Source organism: Hemitrygon akajei, chromosome 6 (genome assembly GCF_048418815.1).
Source record: "Hemitrygon akajei chromosome 6, sHemAka1.3, whole genome shotgun sequence".
Classification (NCBI taxonomy): domain Eukaryota; kingdom Metazoa; phylum Chordata; class Chondrichthyes; order Myliobatiformes; family Dasyatidae; genus Hemitrygon; species Hemitrygon akajei.
Genome location: NC_133129.1, coordinates 24,312,253 through 24,329,540, shown reverse-complemented (window position 1 = coordinate 24,329,540; position 17,288 = coordinate 24,312,253). Strand labels below are relative to the sequence as shown.

Here is a 17,288-nt window from a genome sequence, read left to right as displayed (position 1 = left end):
CTTACCCTCACATATGCCATCACCTCATACGTGAGTGCCTCTCCAAAGAAAAGGAAAGTAAAAATGAAGTGGACGCATTTTCCTGTTTTTCTTTCAATTAGCTTCTGGAGTTAAAAGACATAACCGAGGTGATGAGAAAGTTTTCAAACAAACCCAAGATGACTGCACACCTGTTGAAGTGCAGCACGTCTTTTTCTTCTGAAAGCGAGAGGGAAGTTTCAGTTTAAAAAAAACAGAAAATGGAAAAAAAAATCACAGATTCATAAACAGTGAGCATTGGGTGATAATAACTTTTTTTTAAAAAAATCAGAAACGGCTGGCTACCTCAGAAAGATAGACACATTTCATTGCATAACAGATATCTGGATGATACGTATTGAATGAATTGAGCAATATTTTGGAGAAGATGAAATAGGCAATGAAAAGTGAGTGCCATTGTTACTGAGTGGAAGAGGAGGAAAAGCAGACATTTTAAGTACAAAGTTTAACTGCTCCAACCAAACCAGCTGAAATGAGCTTTACTGATATCATGAATGCAATCCAGAAACATTTAGAACCAAAACCACTGTTGGTTACAGAACACTTTACATTTCATATGCAGAATCAAAAGGAAGGGGAGTCCATTTCAGCTTACATGCTGAATTGAAGTGGTTGTCCAAGTATTGTCAGCTCAGTAATGGGCTTAATGATGCATTGAGAGATTGTTTAGTTTATGGAATTTTACAAGAAATCACTCAAAAATGGCTCCTAACTAAAGCACAACTCACATTTAAATGAGCAGATGAAATCATTATATCAATAGAAACAGCAGCCAGAGACGCAATTGTATTGCATTCAGGAATGAAAGTGAGTGTGATTAAAATTAAACTGTCTATATAGAAAACTGCCTGGACAAACAAATTGTGCTACCATGGTGGCAGTGACTCACAGAGACCAGACCAATGTAGGTAGGTTTAAAAGTGAAACTTGCAGAAAATGCAATAAAGTAGGACGCATACAAAGAGCATGTTGGGGAGACAAATCTTTTGTTTCTAGCACCATTCTCAGTAAACTCTAGTGTGAAAATCCCAGGAGATCATCAAGTTCTGAGATACTCAAACCACCCCGTCTGGCTCCGACAATCATCCCACAGTCAAGGTCACTTAGATCACGTACCTTCCCTCATTCTGATTACTGGTCTGAACAACAAATAAATTTCTTGAACGCGTCTTCATGTTTTATCCATTGAGTTGCTGTCACATGATTGGCTGCTTAGATATTTGTATTAGCGAGCTGTACAGGTGTACCTAATACATTGGCCACTGAGCATATTTTCTCATGACTCAGGAGGCCATCGTGCTCACTGAGTCTAACTTGGCTCTCACAATATTCCCAAGAATCTCATTCCTCCGTTCATTTCTATGGGAATGAATCAAAAACAGAATAAGATTTATTAACAGTTGCTTATACGCTGGGAATGTTTTTTGTTTCGCAGCTGCAGTACAGTGTAAAGACATCCAGCTACTACAGATTCCACCATAAATAAATAGTGCAAAAGAGAAATAGCAAGGTAGTATTTATGGGTTCATGGACCATTCGGAAATCTGAAGGCAGAGGGTTAGATGCCTCAGCAAGGGAGATGAGGCTGAGTACAGGGCGATGGTGGGAAACTTCGTCACATGGTGCGAGCAGAATCATCTGCAGCTTAATGTGAAAAAGACTAAGGAGCTGGTGGTGGACCTGAGGAGGGCTAAGGCACTGGGGACCCCTGTTTTCATCCAAGGGGTCAGTGTGGACATGGTGGAAGAATACAAATACCTGGGGATATGAATTGACAATAAACTGGACTGGTCGAAGAACACTGAGGCTGTCTACAAGAAGGGTCAGAGCCGTCTTTATTTCCTGAGGAGACTGAGGTCCTTTAACATCTGCCGGATGATGCTGAGGATGTTCTATGAGTCTGTGGTGGCCAGTGCTATCATGTTTGCTGTTGTGTGCTGGCAGGCTGAGGGTAGCAGACACCAACAGAATCAACAAACTCATTCGTAAGGCCAGTGATGTTGTGGGGGTGGAACTGGACTCTCTGACGGTGGTGTCTGAAAAGAGGATGCTGTCCAAGTTGCATGCCATCTTGGACAATATCTCCCATCCACTCCATAATGTACTGGTTAGGCACAGGAGTACATTCAGCCAGAGACTCATTCCACCGAGATGTAACACTGAGCGTCATAGGAAGTCATTCCTGCCTGTGGCCATCAAACTTTACAACTCCTCCCTCGGAGTGTCAGACACCCTGAGCCAATAGGCTGGTCCTGGACTTATTTCCACTTGGAATAATTTACTTATTATTATTAAATTATTTATGGTTTTATATTGCTATATTTCTACACTATTCTTGGTTGGTGTGACTGTAATGAAACCCAATTTCCCTCAGGATCAATAAAGTCTGTCTGTCTGTCTGTCTGTAGAAGCTGCTCCTGAATCATTGAGTGTGGAGCATTAGGCTCCTGTACCTCTCCCCTGATGCTCGTAACGAAAAGAGAGTGTATCCCGGATGGTGAGACTCCCGAGTGATGTATGTCACCTTCCTGAGGCACCACCTCTTAAAATTGTGCCAATATTTTCCTCACATGATCGTCAATTTTCCCCATTTGGATCCCTGATTGTCCTGTCGCACCCCTCCCACTGACATTAGGGACAGTTTATTATTCATTAACTTCCAAGCATATCCTTGGGATGTGGGAGGAAATCAGAATGGATGAGTCTGTGTCAGTCATCCGGACCTTGTCTAGATCATTGGCACACCTGGGTTTGAGTCCAGGAAGGCCTTGAATGGTATATTGGTGCATCTAATGGAGCTGTTGGTTTAGAGCTCCAACGACCCAGATTCGATTGTGTCTACATGAAGTTTCCACATTCTCATTGCTACCATCTGGGTGTCCCACGGGCACTCTGATTTTTTTCCGCAACCCACCATTGGCAAGTTAATGGGTAAACTGTCCATAGTGTGTGGGAAGAGAAACATAGAAAACCTACAGCACAATACAGGCCCTTTGGCCCACAAGGTTGTGCCAAACAAGTCCCTACCCTAAAAATTACTAGTCTTACACATAGCCCTCTATTTTTCTAAACTCCATGTACCTATCCAAAAGTCTCATAAAAGACCCTATTGTATCCGCCTCCACCACCGTTGCCGGCAGCCCATTCCACGCACTCACCACTCTCTGAGTAAAAAACTTATCTTCTCTGTACCTGCTCCCCAGCACCTTCAACCAGTGTCCTCTTGTGTCAGCCATTTCAGCCCTGGGAAAAAGCCTCTGACTATCCACACGATCAATACCTCTCAACATCTTATACAACTCTATCAGGTCACCTCTCATCCTCCTTCTCTCCAAGGAGAAAAGGCCGAGTTCACTCAACCTATCCTCATAAGACATGCTCCCCAATCCAGACAACATCCTTGTAAACCTCCTCTGCACCCTTTCTATGGCTTCTTGGCTCCTAAATTCAATTCCACAATTGATGACGGCCAATACACCATAAGCCTTCTTAGCCACATAGCTGCTTTGAGCGTCCTATGGTCTAGGACCACAAGATCCCTCTGATCTTCCACACTGCCAAGAGTCTTACCATTAATACTATATTCTGCCATCATATTTGACCTACCAAACTGAACCACCGCACACTTATCTGGGTTGAGCTCCATCTGCCACTTCTCAGCCCAGTTTTGCATCCTATCAATGTCCCGCTATAACCTCTGACAGCCCTCCACACTATCCACAACACCTCCAACCTTTGTGTCATCAGCAAGTTTACTAACCTATCCCTCCACTTCCTTATCCAATTCATTCTCCCCAGGCCTCCCATCCCATGATACTTTCCCTTCTCCAGCTGTGAATCCTTTTTGCCAATCAACTTTCGAGCTGTTAGCTTCATTCCTCCCCCTCCTGTCTTCTCCTATCATTCTGGATCTCCCCCTCCCACTTTCAAATCTCTTACTATCTCTTCTCTCAGTTTGTCCTGATGAAGGGTCTCTGCCCGAAACATCGACTGTACTTCTTCCTATAGATGCTGCCTGGCCTGCTGTGTTCCAGCATTTTGTGTGTGTTGCTTGAATTTCCAGCATCTGCAGATTTCCTCGTGTTCACGCTCTAAGATCATCCGCTTTGTTCACAACACTCCTTGTGTTAAAATAGACACATCTCAAACCTTCGGTCCAAGAACAGCCCTTCTCTATCACCTGCCTATCCTCCCTCACACACCGTCTCCTATCTTTCTCTATTTGAGAGCCAGCTGCCTCTTCCCCAGTCTTTTCAGTTTAGCACCTGAGAACATTTCTATCACATACAACCTTTGATTTCTGTCCACACAAGCAGTCCTTGCATGACCTTTATCCTCCCACCTCACCATTTGCTTTAACACTCTGGTTCCTCTCCCCCTGCAAATCTAGTTTAAACCCTCCAGAGCAGCACTAGCTAACCTACCCACAAGGATGTTAGTCCCCTTCCAGTACAGATGCAAACTGTCCCATCCAAACAGGTCCCACCTTCCCTGGAACAAAGCCCAATTCTCCAGAAACATGAAGCCTTCCCTCCTGCACCATCTCCTTAGCCACATATTTAGCTGCATTATCTTCCTATTTCTGGCCTCACTAGTACGTGGCATGGGGAGCAATCCTGAGACAAAACAACTACAACTTGTCCCTGGTAGGTCATCCCCACCAACAGTATCTAAAATGGTATACTTATTGTTGATGGGAAAGGCCACAGGGGTGATCTGCTCTTCCTGTCTATTCCCCTTCCCTCTCCTGACAGTTACCCAGCTACCTGTCTCATGACTTTTAGAGGTGACTATCTCCCAGAAACTCCTGCCTCTGCCTCACGAATGATCCAAAATTCATCCAGCTTCAGCTCCAGTTCCCTAACTCGGTTTGTCAGGAGCTGCAGCTGGATGCACCTTTTGCAGGTGTAGTCATCAGGGACAGCTGTGCTCTCCCTGACTTCCCACATCCTGCATACGGAGCACTCGACTGCCCTAACTGCTGCCTCCATTACCTACTCCAAAGTTAATTAGATTAATTAAAGGAACTTACCCGGCCTTACCTCACTTGGAGCAAGCTCGTCCTCAGCCTCTGCTCGCCGAAGCCTCTCGAGCCAAAGCCTCAAAGCTCCACTCCTACCCTGAGCCACTCACACCACTGACCGCTCCTCTTCAGTTACCCGTCCTTTTATTTGTCCCTGCCAATTACGTGATGAGCCCTTTGCTCCTCCTCTGCCTGCTGCAACGGTTTCTCAATCACACTCCCGAGTACCTGATATTGGAGGAGATGATCAGAATATGCAGAGTTTTTTCAAAAAAAGGGATCAACATAGGGTTAAAGTATCTGGTGTGGTCTGAAGAAGAAGCAGGGCCTCAGGGTCTCAGGCTAGGACAAGAGGAAATCTTACTAAATTTGGAAGAAGGATTGTTTTAATAAACCTCTGTAAACATGGTGATTTGTTCAGTATTCATCATCATGTGATTGGAGAGGGGGAAGAAAAACGAAACAACTGACTTAAAATAGAATAACCATTTCTTCTCCAGAATGGGAAAGAAGCTGCGGCAATTAGAAAAGCCTAAAATAACCACGAAACTCCTGCTGTAGAACCAATAATACCAATAAATTTCAAAAGATTTGGGATTTTTGCAACTAGCCATTGCGTCATCTAATTATTCAAGCTCCAAACTTCCAAAAAAAAACAAAATTCAATCTTATTCCATATATTAAGATATTACATATATTTAAAACATTTATATCACAACTGATGTTGCAATAATTTACTAGTTTTAAATATGAATAATCAGTGCAAAAATTCTCAGACATCTACACTATAATCTGCAACAGTAGAGTATTAAAAAAGAACACAAACTAAGCTTTTTTGAAGTATTTCATGTTGACAATAAATTAAACAACACATGTAGATTATGTGATTATGCATTATGTGTGGAATCAAAGTTAGTGCCACTTAGTCTGTATAAATGCAGCATGACATTAACAAGCTCATTTCTGGAACCTGGAACAATGAATGAGATGCTGGCAGAACGCAAAAGGTCAGGCAGCATCAATGGAGGAAAATAGACAGTTGACGTTTTGGGTCAAGAAACTTGAAGGGTCTGAATCTGATATATCAAAAATCTACTTCATCCGTCAAAACCAATGTAAAAATGTATTATCCATGTATGTATATGTTACAAGATACTACCTTGAAATCTTTTTTCTCGCAGACAAAAAACTATAATGGACTTTTAAAAAAAAGCTGTACGCACACACATAAACACAGACTAACAAACCACCAATATGCAAAAGACAAATAATGCAAAAAAAAACCCAAGAACGTAGAGACCAGAAAAGTGATTCTGTAGGCCATAGAATCAATTCAGAGTTGTGGTGTGTGAAGTAATCCACGTCGAATCAGGAGCCTGAACCTCTGATATGATCTGATACAATGTGATCCATGGAGCAGACTTGATGGGCTGAATGGCCTAATTCTGCACCTATGTCTTATGCTACCTTACCCACTGAGATACTTCATTATGAGAAACATAGAAAACCTACACAGAATACAGGCCCTTCGGTCCACAAAGTTGTGCTGAACATGTACCCACTTTAGAAATTACTAGGCTTACCTATAGCCCTCTATTTTTCTAAGCTCCGTGTACCTATCTAAAAGTCTCTAAAAAGACCCTATCGTATCTGTCTCTACCGCTGCTGCCGGCAGCCCATTCCACTCACTCACCACTCTCTGAGTAAAAAACTTACCCCTGACATCTCCTCTGTACCTACTCCCCAGCACCTTAAACCTGTGTCCTCTTGTGGCAACCATTTCAATCCTGGGAAAAAGCCTCTGATTATCCAAACAATCAATGCCTCTCATCATCTTATACACCTCTATCAGGTCACCTCTCATCCTCTGTCACTCCAAGGAGAAATAGGCTCAACCTATCCTCATAAGACATGCTCCCCAATCGAGGCAACATCCTTGTAAATCTCCACTGCACCCTTTCTATGGTTTCCATATCCTTCCTGTAGTGAGGCGACCAGAACTGAGTGGGGTCCACTCCAAGTGGGGTCTGACCAGGGTCCTATATAGCTGCATTGCAACATTCTAGCATTAATGTGACAATATAATGCTACAGACTAACATTATATTATATATAATGCTATATATTATCTTGTGTATTACTTTCTAAAGTATAAAAAAACAGTCTATTGATTTCTTTGCTGATATAACAAACCCTCCAGTTTGGAACCAGTCCACTGCATGCTTTCACACTTCATTTCTATATTAGTACATAAGCAAGCGGTGAGTAGGAGTCAACAATATGGCAAGCTCGTGCATACTTTCCATGAGAAGTTGAACAGCTATTCCAATTCTTTAAATAGTAATGTGCACTAATCCTGGCAAAGAAAAATAAAATCACCCTTTATACTGTATGTAGAATAATTTACACATTAGAAACATTTCATCAAATAATCATCAGCCTATAGCCAACTAACTCAACTAATTAATTACATTATACAATGCCTGGATATGGATATTTTCTTAATCTAGAATAAGCAAGCGAGTTTTCAAAGCCAGAATTACATGCTGAATGAGTTTTGGATTTTTTTTTATGGTGGAGCATTCTAGCACCAGAGGGCACATAAGAACATAAGAAATAGGAGCAGGAGTAGGCCAATTGGCCCATCGAGCCTGCCCCACCATTCAATAAGATCATGGCTGATCTGTCTGTAAACTCAGCTCCATCTACCTGCCTTTTCCCCATAACCCTTAATTCCCCTACTATGTAAAAATCTATCCAACTGTAACTTAAGTATAGTTAGTGAAGAAGCCTCAACTGCTTCCCTGGGGAGAGAATTCCACAGATTCACCACTCTCTGGGAAAAACAGTTTCTCCTCATCTCTGTCCTAAATCTGCTCCCGTGAATCTTGAGGCAATGTCCCCTAGTTCTAGTCTCAACTACCAATGGAAACAACTTCCCAATCTATTTACCCAGGGTGGCTCCTCTGAAGTCTCGTCAGCTTTTTTAAGCTTACCGTTGCCTGCTTCAGGATTTTTTCTGGTGCTTCTTAAATTAGACATCATTATAACTGTCGCTCTACAGGATCCAACTGAATAAGTTAGAATTTCAAAATTTAAGTCGGAAAAGGGAGAGATTAAAGGCGGACAGAAAGAAACTGTGTCTTACATGTCCACAGACAGAAGGCGGAGTCCCAACTTTCCTACTTTCATCTTATATATCCCTTTCAAAAATTTGTATGTTTCTATAAGATCCCCTTTCATTCTTCTGAATTTCAGAGAGTATAGTCCCAGGCTACTCAAGCTCTCCTCATAAGTTAACCCCTTCATCTCTGGAATCAACTTGGTGAACCTCCTCTGCACTGCCTCCAAAGCCAGTATATCCTTCCTCAAGTATGGAGACCAGAGCTGCACACAGTACTCCAGGTGCAGCGTCACCAGTACCCTGTATAGTTGCAGCATGACCTCCCTGCTCTTGAATTCGATCCCTCTAGCAATGAAGGCCAACATTCCTTTTGCCTTCTTAATAACCTGTTGTACCTGCAAGCCAACTTTTTCGATTCATGCACAAGCACTCCCAAGTCCCTCTGCACAACAGCATGCTGCAATCTTTCACCATTTAAATAATAATCTGCTCTTCTATTATTCCTTCCAAAGTGGATGATCTCGCATTTACCAACATTGTATTCCATCTGCCAGACTTTGGCCCACTCACTTAACCTATCTATATCCTTCTGCAGACTCTCCACATCCTCTGTACAACTGGCTTTTCCACTCAGTTTAGTGTCATCAGCAAATTTTGCTACTCTACACTCAGTCCCCTCTTCCAAATCATCAGTGTAAATGGTAAACAGCTGCAGGCCCAGCACCGACCCCTGCGGCACTTCACTCACCACAGATTACCAATGGGGGAAACACTCATTATACCAACTCTCTGCCTTCTATTGGTTAACCAATCCACTATCCATGCCAATAAATTTCTTCCAACTCCTTGCATCCGTATCTTATAAGTCTCTTGTGAGGCACCTTATCGAATGCCTTCTGGAAATCCAAGTATACGACATCCACCTGTTCCTCTCTATACACTGCACTCATTATGTCCTCAAAGAACTCCAGTAAGTTTGTCAAACAGGACCTGCCCTTTCTGAATCCATGCTGCATCTGTCTAATGGAACCACTCCTTTCTAAATGTTTCGCTATTTCTTCCTTAGTGATAGCTTCAAGCATTTTCCCGACTACAGATATTAAGCTAACTGGTCTATAGTTGCCTGTCTTTTGCCTACATCCTTTTAAAAAAAAGTGGCATGTCATTTGCTGTCCTCCAATCCGCTGGGACCTCTCCAGAGTCTAGAGAATTTTGGTAAATGATTACCAACGCGTCTACTATAACCTCCACCAATTCCCTCAGCACCCTGGGATGCATCCCATCAGGACCAGGGGACTTATCTACCTTCAGGCCCTCTAGTTTGTTCATCATTATCTCTTTAGTGACAGTGATTTTATCGAGGTCCTCACCTCCCATTTCGTTCATAACATCATTCTTTGGCATATTAGACGTGTATTAACACAGTCAATACCAAACTGATATTCTACCTAATCCCATTGACACCAGAGGACACAGCTTCAGAATAGAAGTCCATTCCTTTAGAACAGAGATGAGGACGAACTTCTTTGATTGGAGGGTGATGAACCTGTGGAATTCATGGCTACAGATTTGGCTGTGGAGGTCGAGTTATTGGATATATTTAAAGCAGAGGTTGATGGGTTCTTGATTAATAAGGGTTCATCTTACTTAAGGGCATAATGGTTATGGTGAGAAGGCAGGAGTAAAGGGTTGAGAGCAAAGCTAAATCAGCCATGATCAAATGGCAGCAAAGACTTGATGAGCTGAATGGTTTAATTCTGCTCTTCCATCTTATGGTCTTTTGGAAAGGGTCTGAGGTGCAAAGAGTCAGTTGCAGGAGGTAAAAAGGTGCTTTGTCACTCCTCAGGATAGATGGTGTATAGACAGTAAATCCATGAGGAACAGCAGGCAAGGATTTATAGAATCCCTGCAGTTTAGGTACTGTATATACTCTAAGATCCTGAATAGCATATCCTGCAAATTGATTGTACAGATTACAGGGGATGCACAGCCATTACAATCCAGCCTGTCATTCCACCGATCAAACACCAGAGGGCAGCACCAACAGGAGCGGCAAGCCCCCAACTGAGCATGGATACCATATTACACCACCTTTGGTGTCTCTCTCTTGGACTGCAACGGCAGGCAAGTCTGTGGCTTGAAGCCTCATCCTCGCTACAACTGAGGCCATGCTGCTCCCAATCTGCCACCAAACAAGGAAAACATGCCTGCGGCATCTTACCTTATCAATGTCCAACAGGGTCCAAGACAGTTGCCCACGGTTAAACTGCACGCTGCCTTTGCACATCAATTCCAACGCCTTTGCCTAACAGGCAGAGACGTGATCTGCAACCAGGTCAGCTCCTTCAAACCCAATCAAGCTCCAGTTCTGACACGCCAACCGACTGGACAAACAATACCATTGGACATCTCAATTGGCTCCTCCACTCAACGAGCTGCTCACTGATGGGGTAGTCTTGCAGTACTCGAAACTTTTGGAGCTCAGCACTGCCTTGTGATTGTAAAAAAAATCACATTTAACAGAGAAAAAAACATCTTTGGTTGGCCCCCAAGTTGCTGCAGCATCCAAATGCACTGCCATGTTACCATATCCCACCTTCCAAATTCCAGTTGGGAAGAATTAACATCAGAAATAGCATTTCTGTAATCAGCCTGGTTCTCACTTGTGTTAGCAACCTGGCAACAGTTCAATGCAGATTTATTTCTGTTTTCTTCTATTCTCTGTCTCTCTGGTTCTGTCCTTGCTTTCCCTACCCTCGCTCATAAGTTTGGGCCACTGCCTGATAGAGCAGTTGGATCAAGTTCAACAATAACTTGTAAAAGGGAATTGGATGAACAATTGAAGGAAATTTATCATGATAATGGGGAAAATATGATGGGGAACTATGTGGAGTGTCCATGACTCAAAGTAGACCACAGTGTGTGGAGTTGTTCCAAAAAGCAACTGCAGTTGAAAATGAATGAACTATTCCTCATACAGAACACACAACAGTATGACATAGGAACATGTTGTGACAGATCAATTAAATTAGTAATCAAATGGCCAACCAATCTAATGCCTTCTGCCTACATAATTAGCCATATCCTCTACTTTCCTTCACATTTATATGCCTATCTAAATGTCTCTTAAAAATCTCGAATATATCTGCCACTACCACCACACCAGGCAGCTCATTCCATGCACCCACAAATCTGTGTAAAAAAAACACATCTCCTTTGAACTTACTTAATATGACAACTCTTTCACTCCAGGGTAATTTTCAATAACTCCCTCTACACCCTCACAATCGCTAGCCCATCCAAGTCGCTAGTGGAAAAGTTTCATGATATACCAAATCTTCCTTGATAAAGGTCAATATCCTTTACAATTCATGGAAATCCCTGACCCATTGCCATTCAAAGAGGAGAAGGCGTACACGAGAGGGCACTGTGAACCTCCTGTCTATTATTGGGAGCAAATTGAGCTTAGACAAAATGGTGGAACAGCATGAAATACCCACTTGCCCTTCCCACCAAGCACCTCATACCCCATCTCTGGTTCCCACACTGGCCTCATTAGTCACCTCAAAACCCACAGAACCAGAGTGGATGTGTCAACCTCAGTTCAGATGGACAGCTTATGGAGAAGGAAGAGTATCTCAGCAGAGTCAGCTTTCATCGTGCCTCCCTAATTGCCCTTGAAGTGGAGGTGAGATACTCTCTTGAACTGCTGCAGACCTTCTGGGTGAGGGTTCTCCATTTGTATCCTTCATGGTTTCCATTCTCATCTCCTTAGTCATCAGATTTCAGCACAGCTAGCCCTTTGTATCCACCTTCACAATGCCCTCCTCCCACCTGACTCTGTCCGCCTGTCATTGTTTTTCCTGCTCTCTCTTTTTGCATGCCTCCGTCTAGCATTCACCCCCCACTGTCCCTGAACTCCAGCCCTCCTCTACCTGTCACCTTAAATCCCTACCTCAGTCCATCAATCGCCTCAGACTCTTGTTAGACCACTCCGCTTCTCTTTCTACTGGCCATCTCCCCACTCCACTTTAGACCCAGTGCAGGGTTTTGACCCAACATGTTGAACATTCCTTTCCCACCCTGCCTCTCCCCACAGACCTGCTGAGTTCCTCCAGCAGATTTTTGTTGCTAACCCCACCGTACCATTACAGAGTGACTTTCAGGATTTATACACAGTGATGGGAAGCTACTGGTGATGTATTTATAAATTGGGATGGGACGCATCCATCTCCTGGAGGGGAACCTGCATGTGCAAGAACAGTCAATGTTTCAGGTCAGTTCACGGCATCAAGACTGAGAATGGAGAGGTTAGATGGCCAGTGCAAAAAGAAGAAGAGGGATAATGAGACAAGAGTCCAAGGTGATTGGTGGTCCCTACATAATTACTATCTCTACCTTCTTGATAGTGGAGGTGGCAGAGTTGAGAGGTGTTGTCATTTGAGCCTAGACCAGTAACCATAGGGTGTATTTATGTATTTTATATGTGCACCTACCTACTTAGCTACCTACATATTTGCTTAACTATTTACATACGTACTTATTTATTATTTACTTAGAGATACAGGAGGGTAACAACCCTTTCCTGCTCAAAGAACCCACACAGCCCAATTACATCCAAATGACTAATTAACTTTTGGGGCACAACAGTAGTGTAGTGCCCAGCACAATGTTTTACAATACCAGCAACCTGGGTTCAATTCCCATTGAACAGCACAGCTGTTAGCACAACACTTTACACTACTGGAGACTCGGGTTCAATTCCCATCACATGGTAGCGTAGTGTAGTGGTTAGCACAACGCTTTACAGTATTAAAGACCTGGGTTTAATTCCTATCACACGGTAGTATAGTGATCATCACAACGCTTTACAGTACCAGCGACTCCGGTTCAATTCCTGCTGCTGCCTGAAAGGAGTTTGTACGTCTATCCCAACACCACGTGTTTTTTTCTACAGATACTCTGGTTTCCTCCCACAGTCCAAAGACATACCAGTTGATCGGTATATTAGTCATTGTAAATTATCCTGTAATTAGGCTAAGGTTCAATTGGGGATTGCTGGACACTGGCTGGAAGGGCACTGTATATCATTCAATCAATCAATAAATAATCTACTAACCTGCGCGTCTTTGGAATATTGGAGAAAACTACCAAGGATACTTAACAGTGGAAGTGATGGATATGGGTTTGATTTCAACACTTAAGAGAAGTTTGGGTAAGTACATAGACGGGAGGGGTAGGGAGGACTCTGGGTGAATGGGACTGGGCAGAATATCAGTACAGCATTGACTGTGCCCTCTAGTGCTAGACTCCCCCACTATAGGAAACATCCAAAACTCATTCAATATGTAATCCGAGCTTTGAAACTCATTTGCTTATTCTAGATCAATAAAATGTATACATCCAGGCATTGTATATTTATTTAGCTGAATTAGTTATGCATTGGCTGATGATTTTCAGGTGATGTCTAATGTGTAAGATATTTTGCATAACAGTATTAAAATTAATTTTATTTTTCTTTGCCAGTATTAATGCGCATTACTATTTAAAGAATTGAAGAGATATTCAACTTCTCATGAAAATGACACACAATCATAGTTCTTTCTCTATGGTTGTACAAAACTAGAGCACTCAGTGGGCACCGCAACAGTCACAGAGTACATACAACGTCCGTACAGACAGTGTCGGGAATTGAACTGGAGTCGCTGGTGCTGTTGATTGACAGTACAGACTGTAATGTGTTGGCACTAGTGGGAATAAATGTTCAGGCTGGTGGACGTGGTCTAATTATAATTTTATAACGGGAACAAATCACAAGAGTTTATCCACATTTGTAGCAGATGGCCATGGGTTTGAGTGTCAGGCAGGGCTCACACTTCAGACTACCTAGGGTTCAGAGTCAGAATCAGGTTCATTATCACTGACTTATATGACATGGATTTGTTTTGCAGCAGCACAGTGTAAAGACATAAAATTGCTACAAATTACAAAATAAATAAATAGTGCAAAATGAAAGGAATAGAGTAGATTCCAGTTAATTTGGACACACTGGAACCAATACATCTCGACCCAAATAAGCAGCTGCCCCAATTATCCAGTTTCATGAAAATATTTAAAAGGGTCATAAAAGACAAACTGAGTAACAAATTCTGTTTTAAAGTGAAATACAGACATTCTAGAACATTACCAATACTTCTAAGTACCATCAAACTGAGTATAAGTTCCTAATAGTTATTGATGGAGGAAGTCAACACTGTGGTGTTCTTTTGATGGATTGTAAATGAGCAAAACCAGTGCAAACACTTAGTGCAGATAATCGTGTGCAGTAGTGGAGATCATCAATGATCGCAACCTCCAAATCTTCATTTTCATTGTAACATTCAAAATGATTATCGATAACTTCAAATTCTTTGCGGTTCCTAACTTGCTGGAGTAGTGAAATTGTTTTATTTTCACTCCCAGACATTCCTGACATCCAAGCCTGAATGTTTGAACAAAACAATTCTAAATCATCTTACTGCTTATTTCTTGCCAACTATCAGTGACAAAAATCACTGCCCTTTCAACACAAACACATGTAACTGGTGCTATTTAATAACTGCGCACCCCAAGCTTGGTGAAGTGTCTAAGGATTACAGAAGTACACATAACTGATGCTAGTTAGAAACTGTTTGGTAACAGTCCCCTGTCCCAATTAAGCAACATAGTGTCCCAAATAAACAAATGGGGTCCTGCCTATTTTCTTGATTAGTTCTAGCACTTAAAGGCTTTCCCCAAATAAGTGACAGCCCCAATTAATCAGAATCCATTCTAATGAGATAGTGTTCATGGGCCATTCAGAAATCTGACTGAGTGGTAGAAGCTGTTCCTGAATCACTGAGTGTTCAGGCTCCTGTACCTCCTTTCTGATGGTGATGGTCCATAATGATGGATACCACCATCTTGAGAATGTCCTCGATAGTGGGAAGGGTTGTGCCCCTGACAGAGCTGGCTGAGTCCCCAACCCTCTGCAGCCTATTGCAATCCTGTGCATTGGAGCCTCCCTCCCAGGCCGGGATGCAACCAGTCAGAATGCTCGCTACTGTACATGTATCGAAATTTGCAAGTCCAAATCTCAAGGCAAAGATCAGAGTATGTCCTCAGCTGGAAGAAATAATTTGGCAGAGCTCAGGTTTCCTAAGTTAGCGATTACTCCTTGAGATCAATGTCATTTGTGCTGCCCAGTCTGTTAGATTTATATCGCTGTCCTCAAAGTAGTCATCAGTGCCTTTAGAAGGACAGAGGAACACAATGAAAGAGGGGTATGGAGTAGCCATTATGTATGTACAATCACATTGGGAATAACACATAGAACTCATAGCATACATCAGTAGCACATCGAATAGTCCTTCATCTACAAGACACTCCTACCCAGCAAGTTCTAGAATTGCTGAAGAAATTTAGCATGTCCCCTTTGATCCTCACCAGTATTAATAGATGCACCGTCAGGGTGCGCCTCAGCTTGGTATGACAGCTGCTCTGCCTGACAACTACAGAAACTTGTGGATACAGCGTGTCATGAAAACCAGCCTCTACTCCATCAATTCTGTCCACGCTTCACGCTGCTTTGTAAGGCAGCCAACACAATCAAAGATCCTTCCCATCCTGGACTTACCCTCCGGCCTCCCCTCAGGCAGAAGACACTAAAGCCTGAAAGCATATACCTCCTGGCTCAAGCATGTCTTCTGTGCCACTGTTATAAAATTATCGACCAGTCCTCTTGTAAGATAAAATGGACTCGTCTTACAAAGCAGTTTGCCGTGACCTTGCACCCTATTGTCTATCTAGACTGCACACTCTTTATTCTGCATTATATTATAATTTTTCCCTTGTACCAACTTGATGCACTGGTGTTGCGAAATGATCTTGAACACAAGAGATTCTGCAGATGCAGGAAATCTAGAGAAACACACGCAAAATGCCGGAGGAACTCAGCAGGTCAGGCAGTGTCTAGGAGAGGAGTAAACAGTCAATGTTTTGGGCCGAGACCCTCCATCAGGACTGGTAAAGAAGGGGAGAGGGGTGGGAAGGAAGCCAGAAATTATCTGTATATATGACTTTCAAAACAGTTTTTGAAAACTGTACTGAGGCCCTCTGTTTGCTGGGATCAACCATGGATATTGAGTCCTAGATGCCTACACGATACATGAGACAAAACACAAGCTAGGGCAGTACAATATGGAGAGCAAGTTGTTGCCCATGCAGCATACTCCCCAACTCCTCATAACTGCTGAATCCAAACGAATGGCAGAGGCTGATACGGTTTTGCACCAGCCGCATTACAGAAGTCGTGGGTCAGCACTGAATTCAACGTTGGACTGCCGTACTGTCTTCTCCCCTCCGGTAAAATTTCCAGCAGCTGACAAGCCCCATCTGACCGAAACAACTGCTTTTAAGGCACCAATAACCTGCTTGTGCCCCTTCTGTTAGTAGAAACAGTTCTGCCAGGCTTAGTAGCTGAGCCACACATGCAGGTCAGGAGCTGGACGCGGTTGTCAGAGGTTATTTGAAATGCACGCCATTGAGAGCAATTAATACGGAGTGGAAGATTATCCACATTAACTCTTTCTCTCCAGTTATAAGAGCCTTAAGGAACCTTTACTGCATCATTTACAACAATAAGCAAATTAATCATTTGTCTCCCAATCCCTCCATGAGTTCACAGATCCTTAGCTCAGACACATAACCCTTGGAGATCAGTGCTCCTCCATTTCTGGTCAAGATCTCTATTCCCATTGCCCCGCATTAGCTGTCGGTACTTTAGAGTTTGGTTTTCTCCCCATCCTTCAGAATTTTCAGAATTGGCCACCCTGTACCAATACCTGCTTCATATCACTCAGTGTCAAAGAGTCCAATAACACTTTGGTTCAAAGTTCAATGATCAAAGTAAATTTGTCATCAGTGTACATACATATTCAACCCTGAGATCTGTTTTCTTGGGGACATAATTAATAATCCATAATAGACTAGTAACCATAATAGATTCAGTGAAAGATCTCACCACCCTGTGCGCAAAAGACAAAAAACTGCGCAAGTATAAAAAGAAAGAAATAATATTAATAAA

The 17,288-nt window shown here is 42.7% G+C and overlaps 1 protein-coding gene across 5 annotated transcripts in view; it reads right to left on the bottom strand.

Moving 5' to 3' along the window:
* Positions 1-17,288, bottom strand: part of galntl6 (polypeptide N-acetylgalactosaminyltransferase like 6) — a 1,226,984-nt gene that overhangs the window by 1,121,028 nt on the left and 88,668 nt on the right. The gene's annotated exons all lie outside the window — the stretch shown is intronic.